At 40.6% G+C, this 18380-nt stretch overlaps 8 non-coding genes across 8 annotated transcripts; all 8 read left to right on the top strand.

Moving 5' to 3' along the window:
• The first annotated feature begins 6161 nt into the window (after window positions 1-6161).
• Window positions 6162-6250, top strand: trnay-gua (transfer RNA tyrosine (anticodon GUA)). Its single transcript is given in 2 exon segments — window positions 6162-6198; window positions 6215-6250. It is a non-coding gene; the product is annotated as a tRNA-Tyr (tRNA).
• Window positions 6251-6485: 235 nt separating this feature from the next.
• Window positions 6486-6558, top strand: trnak-uuu (transfer RNA lysine (anticodon UUU)). Its single transcript has one exon. It is a non-coding gene; the product is annotated as a tRNA-Lys (tRNA).
• Window positions 6559-9982: 3424 nt separating this feature from the next.
• trnay-gua (transfer RNA tyrosine (anticodon GUA)) lies at window positions 9983-10071 on the top strand. The gene is given in 2 exon segments: window positions 9983-10019; window positions 10036-10071. It is a non-coding gene; the product is annotated as a tRNA-Tyr (tRNA).
• A 235-nt stretch (window positions 10072-10306) lies between these two features.
• trnak-uuu (transfer RNA lysine (anticodon UUU)) lies at window positions 10307-10379 on the top strand. Its single transcript has one exon. It is a non-coding gene; the product is annotated as a tRNA-Lys (tRNA).
• A 3554-nt stretch (window positions 10380-13933) lies between these two features.
• On the top strand, window positions 13934-14022 carry trnay-gua (transfer RNA tyrosine (anticodon GUA)). The gene is given in 2 exon segments: window positions 13934-13970; window positions 13987-14022. It is a non-coding gene; the product is annotated as a tRNA-Tyr (tRNA).
• A 235-nt stretch (window positions 14023-14257) lies between these two features.
• On the top strand, window positions 14258-14330 carry trnak-uuu (transfer RNA lysine (anticodon UUU)). Its single transcript has one exon. It is a non-coding gene; the product is annotated as a tRNA-Lys (tRNA).
• Window positions 14331-17742: 3412 nt separating this feature from the next.
• trnay-gua (transfer RNA tyrosine (anticodon GUA)) lies at window positions 17743-17831 on the top strand. The gene is given in 2 exon segments: window positions 17743-17779; window positions 17796-17831. It is a non-coding gene; the product is annotated as a tRNA-Tyr (tRNA).
• Window positions 17832-18066: 235 nt separating this feature from the next.
• On the top strand, window positions 18067-18139 carry trnak-uuu (transfer RNA lysine (anticodon UUU)). Its single transcript has one exon. It is a non-coding gene; the product is annotated as a tRNA-Lys (tRNA).
• The last annotated feature ends 241 nt before the right edge of the window (window positions 18140-18380 follow it).

Raw genomic sequence — 18380 nt, 5'->3', positions numbered from 1 at the left:
GAGCTGAACGAATTGCTTGAAATTGAAGTTTAATTTTTTGGGGTGTAGGAAGTTAAATGTGGGTAGGTCTGAGGGCAACTACTGGGATTTTTTTGTGTTTGTTTTAAATCTTTCATTGAGTCCTAATGGGTAAATTGTATTTAGTTTGTGAATCCAGTGTCTCTCTCTTATTTGTCGTTGCATTGTATTCCAATTATGATTAGTTTCTAGACCTGTAACTGTCATTTGTTGTGTGTGATGTTCTATGAAGTGTTGCACTAAATGTGTGCGTCTATCCTTTTGTTTGTTAATATTATAAATGTGTTGACCTATTCTAGTACTAATCTGGTTTTTAGTCTCTCCGATGTATTTTAAATTGCAAGTTTTACATTGAATGAGGTATATTGCATTTTTTGTTTTATGTGTGATGCCTGACTGTAACTTGAATGTAGTTTTATTGCTTGTATTGGTGACATAGGCCAGCTGACGGAAGTAGGTTGGTTTAGACTTGGGTTTTCGGTTGGTGTTTTGGCATTTACTATGGACTAGTAGGTTATGTAGACTTTTGTTTTTCCGATATGCAGATATTATTTTGTGATTTGGGAGTATCTGGTGTCTGGATTGTTGTTTTTGAAAGTTTAGTTTAATGGAGTTGTTGATTTGAACTGTATATTGGGAATAAGTAGTGATTAGAGGTATAATAGTTTTATTGTCTTTAATTTTAGGTTGCAAAAATGTTTTTTTAATGTTCCTGAGGAAGGTTCTACTGTACCCTCTCTTGTAGAGTGCTGTAAATAGTGTATTGGTGGCCTTCTTAAATTCTGTGTCTTCTGTGCAGATGCGGTGAAATCTTAATAACTGTGATTTGATAAGACCTTTAAAGGTGTGCTTTGGATGGAAACTGTGTCTATGTAGTAGTGTATGTGTATCGGTTTCTTTAAAAAAAACTTTTGTGTCTAAAGTGTTGGTGCTCAAAAATTGTGGACCTTTATAAGTGCAAGTGTCCAGAAAATTAATTTCGGTCTTGTGAATGGTGCTCGTTACTTTAATGTGAGGGTGATGGTGATTGAGTTTCTGTATAAAAGTGTTGAATTCTGTTAAAGGATGGGGCCAGATTCCCCAAATGTCATCTAAAAATCTGTAGTAGTGGGTAGGTAGCAGTGTACATTGTTCTAGTATCGTCTGTTCCCAGTCAGCCATATAGATATTAGCATATGCTGGTGCAAACCTTTTTCCCATAGCTGTGCCCTTTATTTGTAAAAAGTGTTTGTTATTGAATTCAAAGTCATTTCTTTCTAGGCTAATTTGTAATAATTGTAGGATTTGGTTGTCTGGTCTGTTGATGTCTGGATAAAGTTTGAACCATTTTGAGACTGTGTTTAAACCTGTTATTGTATCTATGTTAGTGTAGAGATTTGTGACATCAATGGAGAAGAGCCAGGCATCATGTGGTACTATTATGCATTTTATTTTGTTGATGAAGTCATAGGTGTCTTTTATATAACTGGGGTGTTTTTGCGAGATGGGGTTAAGGAAATGGTCAATGTATTCCGCAATGTGGTATGTTTCGCTGTTACAATCTGATACTATGGGTCTACCAGTGGGGATTTGATAGGGAATGGTCCATGTGGAAGGGTGTTTGTGAATTTTTGGAAGTAGATAAAATTGTCTTGGTCTGGGTGCATTGGTCCCTCTTAAATATTGTTCCTGTTTGTTATTGATGTATTGTGTATGTCTAAGGGTCTGTAATATGTCCCGTATGTATATTTGATTTTGTAAGTAAATGGGTTCTGTTAATTGTTGATAATGTTCTGTATTGTCTAGTTGTCTATATGCTTCTGTTAGATATTGTGTTTTGTCCATAATTACTATTCTGCCCCCTTTATCCGCTGGTTTTATAATAATGTTCTTATTTTTTTGTAATTGTTGTAAAGCTCTCCTTTCCCCCTGTGTTAGGTTATCCAAGCGGTTATCTTGATTGTATTGTATATTGTAGCTGTAATTTTGGTCTGTTGTTATTAGTTGTCTTATATGTGGATGCATTTGATTATTTTTTGGTTCCCAAGTTGATTTGGGAATAAAAGGTCTAGGTGAATGTTGTGTATCCTTAAAGAAATCTGCTAATTTTAATCTACGATGATATGTTTGTATGTCTGCTTTAAGCTGTGTAGAAAAAATAAGGTCGGGGGTCGGGACAAAGGAAAGCCCTTTGTTTAAGAGATTCCTCTGTTCCATATTTAATCTGAATATTCTGGATAAGTTCAATATGTTAGGTGTGTCCTGTTGTATTAATTCTGTAGTGTTCCTGTTCACTGAAATGTTTGTGCTCACAGGATTTATAAGTTTAAATGCCTTATCCAGTGGTATAGGATTGTTTGTGCTGTTTGGGTAGTCCAGTGGATGTCATCGGAGAGAGTTCTATATGTTGTTGGGTCTATTGACGTGATATTATTGTAATTGTTCATTATGTATGAGTTTATTTCTCTAATGTTGTTTTGTGTATGTTCCTCCAGATGAGTTGAAAAGTTGATCATAGGGATATGTATCTGTGCCCGAGGAAATTTTATTTCTGCTGTTCGAACCATTTTCTGTAATTGCTTAATTGCGGTTTCTTTTACTTTTTGGTCCCTGTTATTGATTCCAAATGAAAGGATTAGATGTTGTACTTCCTTATTGAGGGCTGTGCGTTCTAGAATACTGGAAGCATGTATAAATTTGGCTCCTGGGTAGCTATCGATTTGTATATGTGAATTATTATGTTGCCCTATGGTATCCAAATTGGAATCCCCTATGATTACTATCGGTTTTGTTGTAGTTAAATGCCAATCTGTTAGTTTTCTCTCTGTGTTTGGGTGTCTATGAACCGTATATCGTGTATTTTCATGAGGTGGTGTTGTATTGAGGCTATCATTGTTTTCGAATTGTGAATCTGTTCCATCAGTATTATCCTGATCTGCGTCAATATTACTTGTGTCTATTATGGGGCTGTCCAGTGGAATCATATTTGTTGTAGAGTGGTGTATCTGGGCTGGTATTGTGGTTTGTCTAGGTTTGGCTATGGTTCGGGGAGGTAAGGGGTTAGTATATGGTAGTCTAGGGAGGCTGGGGTTTTCTTCTATTGGGGTTGATATTATGGTTGGTCTTGGTTTGGGTATATTGTGTGGGAGCAAGGGACTAGAATATGATAGTCTTGTAGGGATAGGAGTTTCTTCTATAGGGGACGAGTGAATGCCTTGTGAATCCGAAACTACCACATTACTGTAGAATCTAGCAGTTTTGGGTCTCTGTGTAGATAGGTTGGGTTCTAGTGTGGCTAAAGAAGCAAACTGATTACATAGTTGTGAATTAACATTCTGTGTGTCTATTAATCCGTTTGTTGATGCGATTTGTGTTTGATTAGTTAGGAGGATTTCAATTCGGTGCTTGGTTTTATGTAGAATTTCTGGCTTTAATCTATTTCCATAATTTCGTTTTGCCCATGTCATAGCTTGGTGCAGTTTATCTTTCCAGTTCGTTCCTTTGTATTGTAGAATGTCTTCTAGTAATGTGTTTAATGCATTTTCATAATGTACTTGCAATATCTGTAAATTTGTGTGCATCCAATTAATTGCGTTAGCTGTCAGTAGTTCTAAAGTATCAAATGTAGGGATAGCAGGTTTGATGTACTGTCCTAGTATTTTAGTTTGTCTTTGGAAGGCTATTGGTAATTTGTCTTGATAAATAGCACTATTTGTTATTGTTAGGTGATGACTAATCTGTATAATTTTGTAGAAATGTTTAACCATTTGTGTTCTGTCCATAGTGTTTGTAGATAGGATACAATACTATATAGTATGACAATTTATTTATTAATGGTTTTTAAAAAAAGGAAAAAATAATGTTGTAGTTAGCATTAACAAATTGCTCCAGCTAGTAAAAACAAAGGCTCTGCTATTGTTGTTCTTTAAGAAACCTCAGTATGATGTGCTTAAAATATCCTAAAAACAGAGCATAAAACAGTCTTTTAAAACAAAAATATACAGGAGTAATACAGATAAAAGAAAAGTCATACAAAATGCATCAATATATCGTACATGGGTAGGATGACTTTTTTCCGGTTTTGGGTTTAAAAGCAAGAGTAAATAAGTCCAATTCCTACCCTTGTAATTCCGTTGAAAGTCTTCCAAGTCCTGGTATCCGGTGTGTTGTCCGTTCTGTATCCGAGTTGAATCCTGCAATGAGATGTCCGGAGAAAGGGGCCTGTAGGTGATAAAATCTCTTTGAAGTGGACGAGAGCCGAAATCCCGACATAGAGCTACGAACCCGGGCCAACCGGCATTTCCAAAAGATGGCATGGATTGACATCAGTCATAAATCAAGCCCCCCTCCATTAGGACACTGGGGGCTGAAACCGAAATCCAATCTCAAGAACTCAAGAACCAATCACCTATTGATCTGACAGACTATAAGGAACAGTGCACAGTCTCTCTCTCTCTCTCTCTCTCTTTCTCTCTCACCTGAACCAGTAACTCGCTGCCACAGCTCAAGCTGTAGCTCTGTTGCCCGAACCGGAACCAGAAACCAACCAAGTCTTTGCCGGCAACAGAAGAGTTAAACTGGGAGAAGGAGATTGAGCCGTACGAAGAATTCTATTAAAGGACTTTATTAAAGAAAGAACTTTACAGACTGTGCATGTACGCCTGTGCCCACCTGATCAGTGGAGTTTTACAGCTGGACAATTGAGTAAGTCGAATGTATATGAAAGTGTTCAGTCATTTAAATAGCTATTTGAGTCTTAAGAAACTTGACCCTTGGAACAAACAGGGCCCTGCTATCCTCAAAGACTTTGTCTTCAAGTAACTACGGTGGAACCCTGCTTACAAAGAAGATTTTGTGCACAACCTTGGAGCCTTCAAACCAGTGGAAAATCTGTTTGGAAAAGACTCTAATTTCGCGAAACCCCAAAATCCAGGTGCATCGACTGAGTGGAAGTTCTTGGACAAAGCCGAACCGCACTGCCTTTGTTCCAAACCACACGGACCATGTGCCGTGTGCTGTGATCTGAGCCCGAAGACAGAGAGGCCTCTCTGCGACGAAGTTCAGATAAGTTTAACAGTTTGGAGTTCATGATTCATGACATTTGAGAAATCAATTAGAAATGTTATTCTGTGATTCATAACTCTAGAATGTGTAATATCATTTAGTTTTCTTAAATATAAATGTGTGTTACATTAAACTGTTTTGTTGATAATTTTAGAAATAAAATCTGTCAACCCCGAGAAATATCTTCTCATTCCTGTTTAACTGTTTAGTCTGAAATTGACACAAGTCAATAGACGTTAGATTATTGGTGGCCCTGCCTATCCTTGATCATTGAATAATAATCAGTTAAGGGAAATTGTGGTAACAAGTAATGATAGGATCTTTCTCGGCACCTAAACGTAAATGAGACTGATATATATATATAACGAGAAGTTACCTGACATAAATACTAAACTGCGTAGTTATTTAATGTCTGACTAACAATACTAACGAGAGACTCACCTTCGTCTTACTAACCGGTATTGTAGTTAATGTGTTTATAACCTTTTTTGTTTAACGATTTGTGTGTTATCATATGCGATCCCATGGTCTTTGATTTGGTCACGGAAGTGATTTGTCTTTGATTTGTTGATCTAGAGTTGAATTTTAATTAGCTTTTCCCTTTTGTATAATTAGTGTAGTGCTACATTTAGTCTTTGTTTTTGAATAAATTTAACAATTTATATCTTTGGAATTGGTGTCTGTGTCCAATTATTACAGAAATTGAGTTCTACAAGATTCCAGGATTCGTGATAAGGTGATACTATAAATTCACTTCTTAAATTGAAATTTATAAGTGTACCTTACGATACAACTGATAGCACTGCAACTCAGTGTAGGTGTGCGTTCAGTCCGGCAAACACAACATTTCAGTTATGAAACGCTTTCTACAGGTGATGTATAAATGTAATATTTTCACACATTTGAATAAGTTTGATTTGATACAAGATTTATGAAGTTGACCAAACAAAATGACATAATATTTTTCAGGGGATAAAAATCTCACGACACAATTGGGTAGTCCTCACGGCACACGGGTTGAAAACCACTGAGCCAAGCCACGGTGCTTCTTGGCTTTGCACTGCCACTGAGACTGCCAGGCGAAGACGGTGAGAAGCTTACCTTCGATAGCTCAGTTGGTAGAGCGGAGGACTGTAGGTTTCAGGCAGCGGGCATCCTTAGGACGCTGGTTCAATTCCAGCTCAAAGGAAGGCGTGATTATGGTTTGACATCGGTTTTGGACGAGCTCCCAAATGTCAAGCCATTGGAATTGCATGAGGACAAGGAGAAAACCCCGGAAATTCGGATTTGTTGTGGAGAACTCGCATTGCCCAAACATCTCATATGCATGTGACCCTTGTCACCCTGAGCCCGGTTTTCTAAACCGGCCAGAATGCGGTCTGGATCAATCATGAAGCCAACACATTGTGAAGCACTTCACTGAAGCCCGGGTAGCTCAGCCGGTAGCGCATCAGACTTTTAATCTGAGGGTCCAGGGTTTGAGTCCCTGTTCGTGCGCCTTGTTGACCAAGGGCCATGATGGTGAAAAGCCTGGATGGCCTTCCAGGTGACAATAAAATATGCAGTTGCGTCTAGGCAAGTTGTCTAGTCCTCTTTGCTTCTTTTGGCAAATATCCAGCCTGGGCAAGTGTTGTCTTCCAGAGGCAAGTCAAGCCAGGAACTCTGAGAGATGTTTTTGCCGTTGACGACGTGTCACTTTAGAACAGCACAACATGCATCTCTACTTGACTTGGCACAATCTGTGAGGGTTGGGCCAACACAACGTGTCCACACATTTGCAGGCGTCTTGAAATACTTGGAATGACCTGTGGCCCCATGCCATGCAGAAGTCCACAGCTATGCGTGTCAGCATGCTCTGCTCCTCATCCCCAATGTGCCACTTGTAAGAACTGTGTAAAAAGCGACAGAGACCAAAAACCTTCGCGGCGCACCAACATGAAAAAAAAAAAAAAGGATTTACTAGGTATTGTCTCACCTGAATGGCAACAGGCTGCTAAAACTATTATCACACGCACATTGCATTTTAAAGTATGTCAGTAAGGGAGTAATTAAAAGGGCAAATGTGTGAAGTGCAAGGAGTGGCCTTTAGTGGTTAGGTAAAAAAGTACACAGACAAACTAAATAATCCCTTGATATAAATCATTTATTTAGTGCAGACAGACCAAGACCAGACACAATAAACTATTCGCAGTAAATATAAATTCACAGCAAAATAGGTTCAGTTCACAATATCCTATAACGAGCTGTATTTAACGAAGTGGTTAAACGTTACAAAGGGCATTACAATTGTTGAAAAACAATAGCACACGGATAAAATATGCTATCCCCGCCGTTTTATTCGATTTGATTAGACGTTTCGCGACCAAAATGTTTTGTGTGCAGACTGAACACACACCTGAGCCGAGCACGATCACAATACATATCCACAGTTAATCTAAGCAGTATCATATTGTAACCGTTTCGGTCTGTTATCAACCCATCCGGATCCAATACCAGGAGTCAGACACCCTTTTCGGTGGACACGCTGTTGACTTCTCACAAGCACCATCTGCCTTCACAAAGGCAGCGCTAGCAGTGGAAAGAACGAAGAACTGCAGGAGAAACGCCGGGGCTATTTAGAGTCCGATTATTCAACACAGAGGGGGGAAACCAAAGCCAAATGAGACTTAGAGGAACAGGAGACATCCAACAACAGTGTAAAGATAAAAAGGAATTCACCATCTGTCCCTTTAATCAATTGCCTTGCAGTTTCACTGTGTAGCGTTATGTTGGGTTTATTTTGATAAGAGCATTTGGGCTCTGAGCTGAAGCACTGATCTAAAGAAGACCTCTCCACCCCCAAAGTTATCAGATTTCCTTTGCTCATCAGCTTGGAACTGGTTTGCATCAAAGTGACAGTTTTGGGGAGGATGGCACCGAGAAGAGGCCAAATAGGTTGAATCCTGCTATGAGATGTCTGGAGAAAGGGGCCTGTAGGTGATAAAAACTCTTTGAAGTGGACGAGAGCCGAAATCCCGACATAGAGCTACGAACCCGGGCCAACCGGCATTTCCAAAAGATGGCATGGATTGACATCAGTCATAAATCAAGCCCCCCTCCATTAGGACACTGGGGGCTGAAACCGAAATCCAATCTCAAGAACTCAAGAACCAATCACCTATTGATCTGACAGACTATAAGGAACAGTGCACAGTCTCTCTCTCTCTCTCTCTCTCTCTCTTTCTCTCTCACCTGAACCAGTAACTCGCTGCCACAGCTCAAGCTGTAGCTCTGTTGCCCGAACCGGAACCAGAAACCAACCAAGTCTTTGCCGGCAACAGAAGAGTTAAACTGGGAGAAGGAGATTGAGCCGTACGAAGAATTCTATTCAAGGACTTTATTAAAGAAAGAACTTTACAGACTGTGCATGTCCGCCTGTGCCCACCTGATCAGTGGAGTTTTACAGCTGGACAATTGAGTAAGTCGAATGTATATGAAAGTGTTCAGTCATTTAAATAGCTATTTGAGTCTTAAGAAACTTGACCCTTGGAACAAACAGGGCCCTGCTTTCCTCAAAGACTTTGTCTTCAAGTAACTACGGTGGAACCCTGCTTACAAAGAAGATTTTGTGCACAACCTTGGAGCCTTCAAACCAGTGGAAAATCTGTTTGGAAAAGACTCTAATTTCGCGAAACCCCAAAATCCAGGTGCATCGACTGAGTGGAAGTTCTTGGACAAAGCCGAACCGCACTGCCTTTGTTCCAAACCACACGGACCATGTGCCGTGTGCTGTGATCTGAGCCCGAAGACAGAGAGGCCTCTCTGCGACGAAGTTCAGATAAGTTTAACAGTTTGGAGTTCATGATTCATGACATTTGAGAAATCAATTAGAAATGTTATTCTGTGATTCATAACTCTAGAATGTGTAATATCATTTAGTTTTCTTAAATATAAATGTGTGTTACATTAAACTGTTTTGTTGATAATTTTAGAAATAAAATCTGTCAACCCCGAGAAATATCTTCTCATTCCTGTTTAACTGTTTAGTCTGAAATTGACACAAGTCAATAGACGTTAGATTATTGGTGGCCCTGCCTATCCTTGATCATTGAATAATAATCAGTTAAGGGAAATTGTGGTAACAAGTAATGATAGGATCTTTCTCGGCACCTAAACGTAAATGAGACTGATATATATATATATATAACGAGAAGTTACCTGACATAAATACTAAACTGCGTAGTTATTTAATGTCTGACTAACAATACTAACGAGAGACTCACCTTCGTCTTACTAACCGGTATTGTAGTTAATGTGTTTATAACCTTATTTGTTTAACGATTTGTGTGTTATCATATGCGATCCCATGGTCTTTGATTTGGTCACGGAAGTGATTTGTCTTTGATTTGTTGATCTAGAGTTGAATTTTAATTAGCTTTTCCCTTTTGTATAATTAGTGTAGTGCTACATTTAGTCTTTGTTTTTGAATAAATTTAACAATTTATATCTTTGGAATTGGTGTCTGTGTCCAATTATTACAGAAATTGAGTTCTACAAGATTCCAGGATTCGTGATAAGGTGATACTATAAATTCACTTCTTAAATTGAAATTTATAAGTGTACCTTACGATACAATTGATAGTACTGCAACTCAGTGTAGGTGTGCGTTCAGTCCGGCAAACACAACATTTCAGTTATGAAACGCTTTCTACAGGTGATGTATAAATGTAATATTTTCACACATTTGAATAAGTTTGATTTGATACAAGATTTATGAAGTTGACCAAACAAAATGACATAATATTTTTCAGGGGATAAAAATCTCACGACACAATTGGGTAGTCCTCACGGCACACGGGTTGAAAACCACTGAGCCAAGCCACGGTGCTTCTTGGCTTTGCACTGCCACTGAGACTGCCAGGCGAAGACAGTGAGAAGCTTACCTTCGATAGCTCAGTTGGTAGAGTGGAGGACTGTAGGTTTCAGGCAGCAGGCATCCTTAGGTCGCTGGTTCAATTCCGGCTCGAAGGAAGGCGTCATTATGGTTTGACATCGGTTTTGGACGAGCTCCCAAATGTCAAGCCATTGGAATTGCATGAGGACAAGGAGAAAACCCCGGAAATTCGGATTTGTTGTGGAGAACTCGCATTGCCCAAACATCTCATATGCATGTGACCTTTGTCACCCTGAGCCCAGTTTTCTAAACCGGCCAGAAAGCGGTCTGGAACAATCATGAAGCCAACACATTGTGAAGCACTTCACTGAAGCCCGGGTAGCTCAGCCGGTAGAGCATCAGACTTTTAATCTGAGGTTCCAGGGTTCGAGTCCCTGTTCGGGCGCCTTGTTGACCAAGGGCCATGATGGTGAAAAGCCTGGATGGCCTTCCAGGTGACAATGAAATATGCAGTTGTGTCTAGGCAAGTTGTCTAGTCCTCTTTGCTTCTTTCGGCAAATATCCAGCCTGGGCAAGTGTTGTCTTCCAGAGGCAAGTCAAGCCAGGAACTCTGAGAGATGTTTTTGCCGTTGACGACGTGTCACTTTAGAACAGCACAACATGCATCTCTACTTGACTTGGCACAATCTGTGAGGGTTGGACCAACACAACGTGTCCACACATTTGCAGGCGTCTTGAAATACTTGGAATGACCTGTGGCCCCATGCCATGCAGAAGTCCACAGCTATGCGTGTCAGCATGCTCTGCTCCTCATCCCCAATGTGCCACTTGTAAGAACTGTGTAAAAAGCGACAGAGAACGTGATCAGCAAAGAAACACAATTCTCCTGAGAACGACAATCATCGTGCCGATCGTAATCTCAGTGCATACCTGGATGCCCAACAAGCCAAGCCAGTGGTTCCCAAGCGTTGTAATGCCACGGCACACTTTGCTGAGACCAAAAACCTTCGCGGCGCACCAACATGAAAAAAAAAAAAAGGATTTACTAGGTATTGTCTCACCTGAATGGCAACAGGCTGCTAAAACTATTATCACACGCACATTGCATGTTAAAGTATGTCAGTAAGGGAGTAATTAAAAGGGCAAATGTGTGAAGTGCAAGGAGTGGCCTTTAGTGGTTAGGTAAAAAAGTACACAGACAAACTAAATAATCCCTTGATACAAATCATTTATTTAGTGCAGACAGACCAAGACCAGACACAATAAACTATTCGCAGTAAATATAAATTCACAGCAAAATAGGTTCAGTTCACAATATCCTATAACAAGCTGTATTTAACGAAGTGGTTAAACGTTACAAAGGGCATTACAATTGTTGAAAAACAATAGCACACGGATCAAACATGCTATCCCCGCCGTTTTATTCGATTTGATTAGACGTTTCGCGACCGAAATGTTTTGTGTGCAGACTGAACGCACACCTGAGCCGAGCACGATCACAATACATATCCACAGTTAATCTAAGCAGTATCATATTGTAACCGTTTCGGTCTGTTATCAACCCATCCGGATCCAAAACCAGGAGTCAGACACCCTTTTCGGTGGACACGCTGTTGACTTCTCACAAGCACCATCTGCCTTCACAAAGGCAGCGCTAGCAGTGGAAAGAATGAAGAACTGCAGGAGAAACGCCGGGGCTATTTAGAGCCCGATTATTCAACACAGAGGGGGGAAACCAAAGCCAAATGAGACTTAGAGTAACAGGAGACATCCAACAACAGTGTAAAGATAAAAAGGAATTCACCATCTGTCCCTTTAATCAATTGCCTTGCAGTTCCACTGTGTAGCGTTATGTTGGGTGTATTTTGATAAGAGCATTTGGGCTCTGAGCTGAAGCACTGATCTAAAGAAGACCTCTCCACCCCCAAAGTTATCAGATTTCCTTTGCTCATCAGCTTGGAACTGGTTTGCATCAAAGTGACAGTTTTGGGGAGGATGGCACTGAGAAGAGGCCAAATAGGTTGAATCCTGCAATGAGATGTCTGGAGAAAGGGGCCTGTAGGTGATAAAATCTCTTTGAAGTGGACGAGAGCCGAAATCCCGACATAGAGCTACGAACCCGGGCCAACCGGCATTTCCAAAAGATGGCATGGATAGTCATCAGTCATAAATCAAGCCCCCCTCCATTAGGACACTGGGTGCTGAAACCGAAATCCAATCCCAAGAACTGAAGAACCAATCACCTATTGATCTGACAGACTATAAGGAACAGTGCACAGTCTCTCTCTCTCTCTCTCTCTCTTTCTCTCTCACCTGAACCAGTAACTCGCTGCCACAGCTCAAGCTGTAGCTCTGTTGCCCGAACCGGAACCAGAAACCAACCAAGTCTTTGCCGGCAACAGAAGAGTTAAACTGGGAGAAGGAGATTGAGCCGTACGAAGAATTCTATTAAAGGACTTTATTAAAGAAAGAACTTTACAGACTGTGCATGTCCGCCTGTGCCCACCTGATCAGTGGAGTTTTACAGCTGGACAATTGAGTAAGTCGAATATATATGAAAGTGTTCAGTCATTTAAATAGCTATTTGAGTCTTAAGAAACTTGACCCTTGGAACAAACAGGGCCCTGCTTTCCTCAAAGACTTTGTCTTCAAGTAACTACGGTGGAACCCTGCTTACAAAGAAGATTTTATGCACAACCTTGGAGCCTTCAAACCAGTGGAAAATCTGTTTGGAAAAGACTCTAATTTCGCGAAACCCCAAAATCCAGGTGCATCGACTGAGTGGAAGTTCTTGGACAAAGCCGAACCGCACTGCCTTTGTTCCAAACCACACGGACCATGTGCCGTGTGCTGTGATCTGAGCCCGAAGACAGAGAGGCCTCTCTGCGACGAAGTTCAGATAAGTTTAACAGTTTGGAGTTCATGATTCATGACATTTGAGAAATCAATTAGAAATGTTATTCTGTGATTCATAACTCTAGAATGTGTAATATCATTTAGTTTTCTTAAATATAAATGTGTGTTACATTAAACTGTTTTGTTGATAATTTTAGAAATAAAATCTGTCAACCACGAGAAATATCTTCTCATTCCTGTTTAACTGTTTAGTCTGAAATTGACACAAGTCAATAGACGTTAGATTATTGGTGGCCCTGCCTATCCTTGATCATTGAATAATAATCAGTTAAGGGAAATTGTGGTAACAAGTAATGATAGGATCTTTCTCGGCACCTAAACGTAAATGAGACTGATATATATATATAACGAGAAGTTACCTGACATAAATACTAACCTGCGTAGTTATTTAATGTCTGACTAACAATACTAACGAGAGACTCACCTTCGTCTTACTAACCGGTATTGTAGTTAATGTGTTTATAACCTTTTTTGTTTAACGATTTGTGTGTTATCATATGCGATCCCATGGTCTTTGATTTGGTCACGGAAGTGATTTGTCTTTAATTTGTTGATCTAGAGTTGAATTTTAATTAGCTTTTCCCTTTTGTATAATTAGTGTAGTGCTACATTTAGTCTTTGTTTTTGAATAAATTTAACAATTTATATCTTTGGAATTGGTGTCTGTGTCCAATTATTACAGAAATTGAGTTCTACAAGATTCCAGGATTCGTGATAAGGTGATACTATAAATTCACTTCTTAAATTGAAATTTATAAGTGTACCTTACGATACAACTGATAGCACTGCAACTCAGTGTAGGTGTGCGTTCAGTCCGGCAAACACAACATTTCAGTTATGAAACGCTTTCTACAGGTGATGTATAAATGTAATATTTTCACACATTTGAATAAGTTTGATTTGATACAAGATTTATGAAGTTGACCAAACAAAATGACATAATATTTTTCAGGGAATAAAAATCTCACGACACAATTGGGTAGTCCTCACGGCACACGGGTTGAAAACCACTGAGCCAAGCCACGGTGCTTCTTGGCTTTGCACTGCCACTGAGACTGCCAGGCGAAGACAGTGAGAAGCTTACCTTCGATAGCTCAGTTGGTAGAGCGGAGGACTGTAGGTTTCAGGCAGCGGGCATCCTTAGGTCGCTGGTTCAATTCCGGCTCGAAGGAAGGCGTGATTATGGTTTGACAACGGTTTTGGACGAGCTCCCAAATGTCAAGCCATTGGATTTACATGAGGACAAGGAGAAAACCCCGGAAATTCGGATTTGTTGTGGAGAACTCGCATTGCCCAAACATCTCATATGCATGTGACCCTTGTCACCCTGAGCCCAGTTTTCTAAACCGGCCAGAAAACGGTCTGGAACAATCATGAAGCCAACACATTGTGAAGCACTTCACTGAAGCCCCGGTAGCTCAGCCGGTAGAGCATCAGACTTTTAATCTGAGGGTCCAGGGTTTGAGTCCCTGTTCGGGCGCCTTGTTGACCAAGGGCCATGATGGTGAAAAGCCTGGATGGCCTTCCAGGTGACAATAAAATATGCAGTTGCGTCTAGGCAAGTTGTCTAGTCCTCTTTGCTTCTTTTGGCAAATATCCAGCCTGGGCAAGTGTTGTCTTCCAGAGGCAAGTCAAGCCAGGAACTCTGAGAGATGTTTTTGCCGTTGACGACGTGTCACTTTAGAACAGCACAACATGCATCTCTACTTGACTTGGCACAATCTGTGAGCGTTGGGCCAACACAACGTGTCCACACATTTGCAGGCGTCTTGAAATACTTGGAATGACCTGTGGCCCCATGCCATGCAGAAGTCCACAGCTATGCGTGTCAGCATGCTCTGCTCCTCATCCCCAATGTGCCACTTGTAAGAACTGTGTAAAAAGCGACAGAGACCAAAAACCTTCGCGGCGCACCAACATGAAAAAAAAAAAAAAGGATTTACTAGGTATTGTCTCACCTGAATGGCAACAGGCTGCTAAAACTATTATCACACGCACATTGCATTTTAAAGTATGTCAGTAAGGGAGTAATTAAAAGGGCAAATGTGTGAAGTGCAAGGAGTGGCCTTTAGTGGTTAGGTAAAAAAGTACACAGACAAACTAAATAATCCCTTGATATAAATCATGTATTTAGTGCAGACAGACCAAGACCAGACACAATAAACTATTCGCAGTAAATATAAATTCACAGCAAAATAGGTTCAGTTCACAATATCCAAAACGAGCTGTATTTAACGAAGTGGTTAAACGTTACAAAGGGCATTACAATTGTTGAAAAACAATAGCACACGGATAAAATATGCTATCCCCGCCGTTTTATTCGATTTGATTAGACGTTTCGCGACCGAAATGTTTTGTGTGCAGACTGAACGCACACCTGAGCCGAGCACGATCAAAATACATATCCACAGTTAATCTAAGCAGTATCATATTGTAACCGTTTCGGTCTGTTATCAACCCATCCGGATCCAATACCAGGAGTCAGACACCCTTTTCGGTGGACACGCTGTTGACTTCTCACAAGCACCATCTGCCTTCACAAAGGCAGCGCTAGCAGTGGAAAGAACGAAGAACTGCAGGAGAAACGCCGGGGCTATTTAGAGTCCGATTATTCAACACAGAGGGGGGAAACCAAAGCCAAATGAGACTTAGAGGAACAGGAGACATCCAACAACAGTGTAAAGATAAAAAGGAATTCACCATCTGTCCCTTTAATCAATTGCCTTGCAGTTCCACTGTGTAGCGTTATGTTGGGTTTATTTTGATAAGAGCATTTGGGCTCTGAGCTGAAGCACTGATCTAAAGAAGACCTCTCCACCCCCAAAGTTATCAGATTTCCTTTGCTCATCAGCTTGGAACTGGTTTGCATCAAAGTGACAGTTTTGGGGAGGATGGCACCGAGAAGAGGCCAAATAGGTTGAATCCTGCTATGAGATGTCTGGAGAAAGGGGCCTGTAGGTGATAAAAACTCTTTGAAGTGGACGAGAGCCGAAATCCCGACATAGAGCTACGAACCCGGGCCAACCGGCATTTCCAAAAGATGGCATGGATTGACATCAGTCATAAATCAAGCCCCCCTCCATTAGGACACTGGGGGCTGAAACCGAAATCCAATCTCAAGAACTCAAGAACCAATCACCTATTGATCTGACAGACTATAAGGAACAGTGCACAGTCTCTCTCTCTCTCTCTCTCTTTCTCTCTCACCTGAACCAGTAACTCGCTGCCACAGCTCAAGCTGTAGCTCTGTTGCCCGAACCGGAACCAGAAACCAACCAAGTCTTTGCTGGCAACAGAAGAGTTAAACTGGGAGAAGGAGATTGAGCCGTACGAAGAATTCTATTAAAGGACTTTATTAAAGAAAGAACTTTACAGACTGTGCATGTCCGCCTGTGCCCACCTGATCAGTTGAGTTTTACAGCTGGACAATTGAGTAAGTCGAATGTATATGAAAGTGTTCAGTCATTTAAATAGCTATTTGAGTCTTAAGAAACTTGACCCTTGGAACAAACAGGGCCCTGCTTTCCTCAAAGACTTTGTCTTCAAGTAACTACGGTGGAACCCTGCTTACAAAGAAGATTTTGTGCACAACCTTGGAGCCTTCAAACCAGTGGAAAATCTGTTTGGAAAAGACTCTAATTTCGCGAAACCCCAAAATCCAGGTGCATCGACTGAGTGGAAGTTCTTGGACAAAGCCGAACCGCACTGCCTTTGTTCCAAACCACACGGACCATGTGCCGTGTGCTGTGATCTGAGCCCGAAGACAGAGAGGCCTCTCTGCGACGAAGTTCAGATAAGTTTAACAGTTTGGAGTTCATGATTCATGACATTTGAGAAATCAATTAGAAATGTTATTCTGTGATTCATAACTCTAGAATGTGTAATATCATTTAGTTTTCTTAAATATAAATGTGTGTTACATTAAACTGTTTTGTTGATAATTTTAGAAATAAAATCTGTCAACCCCGAGAAATATCTTCTCATTCCTGTTTAACTGTTTAGTCTGAAATTGACACAAGTCAATAGACGTTAGATTATTGGTGGCCCTGCCTATCCTTGATCATTGAATAATAATCAGTTAAGGGAAATTGTGGTAACAAGTAATGATAGGATCTTTCTCGGCACCTAAACGTAAATGAGACTGATATATATATATAACGAGAAGTTACCTGACATAAATACTAACCTGCGTAGTTATTTAATGTCTGACTAACAATACTAACGAGAGACTCACCTTCGTCTTACTAACCGGTATTGTAGTTAATGTGTTTATAACCTTTTTTGTTTAACGATTTGTGTGTTATCATATGCGATCCCATGGTCTTTGATTTGGTCACGGAAGTGATTTGTCTTTGATTTGTTGATCTAGAGTTGAATTTTAATTAGCTTTTCCCTTTGTATAATTAGTGTAGTGCTACATTTAGTCTTTGTTTTTGAATAAATTTAACAATTTATATCTTTGGAATTGGTGTCTGTGTCCAATTATTACAGAAATTGAGTTCTACAAGATTCCAGGATTCGTGATAAGGTGATACTATAAATTCACTTCTTAAATTGAAATTTATAAGTGTACCTTACGATACAACTGATAGCACTGCAACTCAGTGTAGGTGTGCGTTCAGTCCGGCAAACACAACATTTCAGTTATGAAACGCTTTCTACAGGTGATGTATAAATGTAATATTTTCACACATTTGAATAAGTTTGATTTGATACAAGATTTATGAAGTTGACCAAACAAAATGACATAATATTTTTCAGGGAATAAAAATCTCACGACACAATTGGGTAGTCCTCACGGCACACGGATTGAAAACCACTGAGCCGAGCCACGGTGCTTCTTGGCTTTGCACTGCCACTGAGACTGCCAGGCGAAGACGGTGAGAAGCTAACCTTGGATAGCTCAGTTGGTAGAGCGGAGGACTGTAGGTTTCAGGCAGCGTGCATCCTTAGGTCGCTGGTTCAATTCCGGCTCGAAGGAAGGCGTGATTATGGTTTGACATCGGTTTTGGACGAGCTCCCAAATGTCAAGCCATTGGAATTGCATGAGGACAAGGAGAAAACCCCGGAAATTCGGATTTGTTGTGGAGAACTCGCATTGCCCAAACATCTCATATGCATGTGACCCTTGTCACCCTGAGCCCAGTTTTCTAAACCGGCCAGAAAGCGGTCTGGAACAATCATGAAGCCAACACATTGTGAAGCACTTCACTGAAGCCCGGGTAGCTCAGCCGGTAGAGCATCAGACTTTTAATCTGAGGGTCCAGGGTTTGAGTCCCTGTTCGGGCGCCTTGTTGACCAAGGGCCATGATGGTGAAAAGCCTGGATGGCCTTCCAGGTGACAATAAAATATGCAGTTGCGTCTAGGCAAGTTGTCTAGTCCTCTTTGCTTCTTTTGGCAAATATCCAGCCTGGGCAAGTGTTGTCTTCCAGAGGCAAGTCAAGCCAGGAACTCTGAGAGATGTTTTTGCCGTTGACGACGTGTCACTTTAGAACAGCACAACATGCATCTCTACTTGACTTGGCACAA

The sequence above is a fragment of the Amia ocellicauda genome, unplaced genomic scaffold, assembly GCF_036373705.1.
Source record: "Amia ocellicauda isolate fAmiCal2 unplaced genomic scaffold, fAmiCal2.hap1 HAP1_SCAFFOLD_26, whole genome shotgun sequence".
Classification (NCBI taxonomy): Eukaryota; Metazoa; Chordata; class Actinopteri; order Amiiformes; family Amiidae; genus Amia; species Amia ocellicauda.
This window is presented reverse-complemented; position numbering and strand designations above follow the sequence as displayed.